Source organism: Cornus florida, unplaced genomic scaffold (genome assembly GCF_030987335.1).
Source record: "Cornus florida cultivar Cherokee Brave unplaced genomic scaffold, ASM3098733v1 CherokeeBrave_3.0.0_Hap2_Chr06, whole genome shotgun sequence".
Taxonomy (NCBI): Eukaryota; Viridiplantae; Streptophyta; class Magnoliopsida; order Cornales; family Cornaceae; genus Cornus; species Cornus florida.
The window spans coordinates 69,914,598-69,919,509 of NW_026775576.1; the positions used below are offsets into that span (position 1 = coordinate 69,914,598).

A 4,912-nucleotide genomic window follows, 5' to 3' on the forward strand; every position below is an offset into this window, starting at 1 on the left:
CATACCTACTTATTCATGTAACAAAAATGAGAACGTTAATATGATGAGTGGAGTGAGTAGAAAAGATAGAGTTACTAATGAAAGTGTAAGAAAAATTAGGTTTAAAAGTTGAAAAAATTAGAGATAGTAGGCTTAGATGGTTTAGACACACACACTGGGCCAATGGGATGATTTTGTTCTTGTATTAGGCCAATGGCCTTTTCTTTGGTCCATGCTGAAGCCCACTGTACTATATTGTAGTTTTATAAGCTTAAAATTAAATAAAAAAAAGAGAGACGAGATTATTAAAAATGACTTTAAAAATTAAAATATAATAGGTGAAATAACATATAAAAGAAATATTAAATAAAGCGTGACTGACTTCATTCATGTTAGATTAATTAAAACAAATATGATGATGATGATCAAAACTGTGGTATTTATTTGTTAAAACATAAGTGGGGCTATCTTAGTACTTTCGCAATGGACATTAATTTAATTAATAGTATCGGGGTGTGAGAGTGATTTGGACAAACCAAAGGCCGTCTCACAGTAATTTACAAGAAAAGAAAAAAAAAAATCAAATAAAATTTAAAATTTGAAAAAGCATGGTAGGTGTAATGGCATAATAGTAAATCTAATAAACTTTGTATCTTTATATTCTCACCTCAAGTGCACGCGCCAACCACCCACAATTTCCATCTATCAGTATTTATGTGTGTTGAGCTAAAGCTTCTCCAAAGAAATCCACCCTTCACTTACTCTCACATCTCTCTCTCTCCCCAAGAAGATTGCCAAGAAGTGAGATATATATATCCGGCTCTCTCTATTAGTTTTTCTGTGTTTTGCCATTTCTTTTATACAGATGATTACATATGTATCTAAATTTGTTTTTAGATGTTAGAATTTGAATCCATGTTGTTTAGGGACACTCCATGACTGTAAAATCTTATTTTTCGAAGTTTCTTGTTTAATCATTTTCCTTTAGCTTGCACCATCTACAAGTTTTAAGTTTTTAGCTAGAATATACATATATGGTACGTAAGCGTTGTTTTTCAATGATGAATTTGGATCTCATATTGGAAAATCTGACCTACAAATCCAGAAACCGTGAATTATTGAGAAAGAGAGTTTTTTTATTTTTTTTATAAAGAATTTCACAATTCTTTGGTTCAACTCTTTTTGGGGGTACTGTGAATTTTCGGGGGAAAGGAAAAAATATATATTTTTGGGGTTTTACTTTTGGAATTGCATATTGTCTTAGGGTTCCTTAAGATCCCTTTCCTGGTGCCGCGTCAGCACATGCTGGTGGTCATGAATTGGAAGACGCGTATATATATTATACGTGTGTGTGAGTGTGTGTAAATCTAGTGTATATATATTATATGTGTGTGTGTGTGTGTAAATCTAGTGTTAGTACTTACTCCTACTTTTATATCTTTTATTTTTTGGTAGGTGTCCATCCTACTTTCATTTTCACTTTCCTCCTTTACTCATTTTGGCTATAAACATATCTGGTTTTTCAATTTTAACTAATGAGTGGAGTGTAACCCTACTCAACTTACATATATCATGCATGGACTGCTCAAGAGTCATCTTTTGCAGCTGCGGCATCATCAAGATTCACATGCAAATAATGCGCGGCAGCGCGTTTCTAAGAGCTGCCGGAGTTGGAGGTGATGAGAATCTTGATGATGCTGCATCGGCAACCGATGGCTATACTCAGAAAGCCTCAAGGTATATACTAATTTGCTTTCAAGCTAAACATAAAGGTGAAGTATTTTTTATCTCCTTTTTTTTAATTTTTTTTAGAGAGGATAATTAATTAATTTCACAGGAGATATGCTTGGATCTATGAACGTTGCAGAGATATATTTATATAAATATCGTTTATTTGCAGGAAATAGAAGAAGTTAAAAGCAAACTAATTCACATAGATTATGGAGGGGTAACAAAGGTGAGGAAAACTAGCCCTAACTTCTGTATTATTCTGGTTTATGAGTGTTTGCTATATAAAAATGCACATATAAGCGTATATTTTTGTGTGTGTCACTGTGTGTATATAGGTATGGTCAAGTATTCTATGCTGTTCTAATCTGAACTTATATGTCAGAGAAGTTTAGGACTGACTTTGTATTCACGAAGATTGACTGATCGAGTCTTTTATTTTGGACATTCATGTATTATATTATATTTATTTATTGTGTGTACGTTTTGAGGATTTTCAAATTTTGAAACTAGGCGATTCTATGGGAAATTCATGAGAATCATTGCAAGATGATGTCCTAATGTGTGTGTGTGTTGTCACTGCAATAATTGGATTTTTTTTTTTTTTTTTGAAAGGTCTGCAATTAATAGTTGGATTGCTTTAATACTTTTCCCCTATTTTCACAGCTTGATGGAACAACTCCCTGAAGCATCTTGCAAATTTGTCTCCTTAAGTACAACCCTCTTTCTGTGTGTGATTGTGTTTTTCAATTAATTGTGTTTTATGTTTATATTTTTGAGTATTTTCGTTTCATTTCTTTATAAACTGGTACTAATTAGAAATTCAACAATAGGATAATATTTTTCTTATTCTTTTCTCTGCATCAATTCTTCCTTGAAATATAAGGGATTCTGTGTGAGTGTGCGTTTATCTTTTCCTATAGCTTCTTCTGGATTTGTACAACTTACTTTTCCCTCATTTTGTTTTTTAATGGCCTTTAAATATTACTCACGTCGATCTCTTGGTGTTTTTCAATTAGGCATTTTCCTTAATTGTTGTGATTCTATGGTAAATTAGAGCTCTCAACTTTTCAAGTTTCACTAATCAATCTCTAATTAAATTAACAAATTTTAGTTTGAACATGCGTGAAAAATATAGAGGCATGATATATAAAGCACACTAATGCTCGCTGGGCACTCACAGACTTATAAACCAACATATTAGAACTATAAAAGCAAAATGAAACAAAATGATCTATAGGCATATATTTTAACTTGAGATTATCAACTTTAGCAGATCTTATAAGGTAATGAATCTACCTTATATATATTGTTAAAACATTTTAACACACTCCTTAGTTTAATCAGAAAACTGAATGTATTGGTGAATCTAATCTTCAATTTAAATTAAAGCTTAGGGATTAAAATGATCTAGTATACATATAGATAATTTTTGGAAAAAGATTGAACTTTGAAACACCAAGCAAGAAAAAAAAAAAAAAAAAAGGGTCATTACCCAGTTCTGATTCCTAATACAGAAGGGTAATTTCAAAGAATGGGCCGGATTAACAAATAAAAAATATGCACTTACCGAGGAAAAAAAAGAAAAAAAAAAAACTTAAAAAATATGAACATAAAACTTATCGAGAAAAGGGTGTGTGTTTGCTTTAACTAAAAACTTACTGGAAAAAAAATGCACATAATAAATATAAAGGTCACCAGAAAAACACACTTCAAAAGGGCACACCATATGTGTGAACTGAAGAACTGGTGGTTACAATTTGGACACTAACATTTATTTTGTCCATGGAATTGAAGTTTTAAGGAAAAACAGAAGCCATGCCATTTGGGAAGGCTATATAGACAAGAACTGTTAATGTCAATGGAAAATGAATGGGAGGGCAAAGAATATTTTCTCTAAGGTCCACAAGTATCTGGAGAGGAAACACATTTATTTGTACCATGTGATAATAGGAAATCAATATTTAGTTTGAATAAAAATCTATAAAGATCAAATTTCTTTTGGTGGATGTCAAATAAGCTAGGTATATGTGAATGTGTCCGCATCTTTTAGTTGGATCTCGCTAGATTCTAGGTTGATGTGTTATCACACTTCTGCCCACGTCTGGTATCGAACTCCTCTCCTCCTCTTTGAGGATGGGGAGATTATACCATTGAGCTAGAAGCCCTTTCACCTTTTATCTAGGGTTTGTTAATGTACTTATATTTGAACCCCAAATCTGTTATATATTATATATATCTAGGGTAGCTGAGTCCCATGACCACATTTTCTTCCTTTGTCTTTTCTCCCATTCTATCAGCACTTATGCAACTTCCACGTTTAAGTGTTCATCTAATTGGTCCTCTCATTCCTGATTCTCTCAAGTTTCAGCCAACAATCTTACTCTTGCAGCTTGTGTTTATGACATTTAGAAGGAAATAAATAGCAGGATTTTCAAGTCTAAGATCTATTTCATCTCTCATCCAGTCCATTTTCAGTGCAGACTTGTTTCCATCAAGGTTCCAGATTTTGAAACTGCTAGATCCATTGGTTCTTCCTGGAACCTTCCAAGCTCTTTTATCAAGTCTGCTGTTATCACCAGTAGCTCTTTTTCCATTTGTGTATTTTTTTTTTTACTTTTATTTATTTATTTATTTGTTGGCCCTCAGCAATTTGTACAGTTTTTTTATTTTTTATTTTTTTTTTATAATATTTAAATTTTACCAAAGAAAAAAAAAAAAAATCATGTTCTTATTGACCATGCATGCATTTAGGTATGCTGCAATAATTCTTTTTATTTTCTTTAAAAAAGAGAGAGAGAGAGAAGAGATTTTGTGACTTATAAAAAATTCTTTTATTGTCCCCATGGAGTCCTTCCTTTTATGATTTTATTGTATATTTCGAAGGCTAGTGAAGGGAGGTAGCTAGAGATGAATTTATGTGTAGGCATCAGGAAATTTTTTTTTTTTGTAAAGTAAGTCAGTATAGAGTTAGAGAGAATTTAAAGGCAAGCTCCAATAATGAGCTAGGGATCAACAAGACTGAGGTCAAGCATTAATAGTGAGACAAAATTGAGTACAGAAAGCATAAAGATTAGCAAGCAGCATCATTAATTAGCTAGAAAAAGGTCGGAAAAGATACAGTGATGGGGAGGTACTACTACAGCATCAGATATTTTACTCTCAAGGCAGCCTGGAGTTTGGTCAGAAAAGAGTTGCAATCTGA

At 32.3% G+C, this 4,912-nt stretch overlaps 1 long non-coding RNA gene across 3 annotated transcripts; it reads left to right on the plus strand.

Annotated features, from left to right (window-relative positions):
- Positions 1–385: 385 nt before the first annotated feature.
- LOC132311913 (uncharacterized) lies at positions 386–4,661 on the plus strand. 3 transcript variants are annotated; one of them, XR_009483137.1, is made up of 3 exons: positions 386–1,716; positions 1,880–1,936; positions 2,374–4,661. It is a non-coding gene; the product is annotated as an uncharacterized LOC132311913 (long non-coding RNA). The 3 variants fall into 3 exon arrangements; XR_009483138.1 differs by lacking the exon at positions 2,374–4,661 and having other exon boundaries at positions 386–1,751; positions 1,880–2,321; XR_009483136.1 differs by lacking the exon at positions 2,374–4,661 and having other exon boundaries at positions 1,880–2,321.
- Positions 4,662–4,912: the final 251 nt, after the last annotated feature.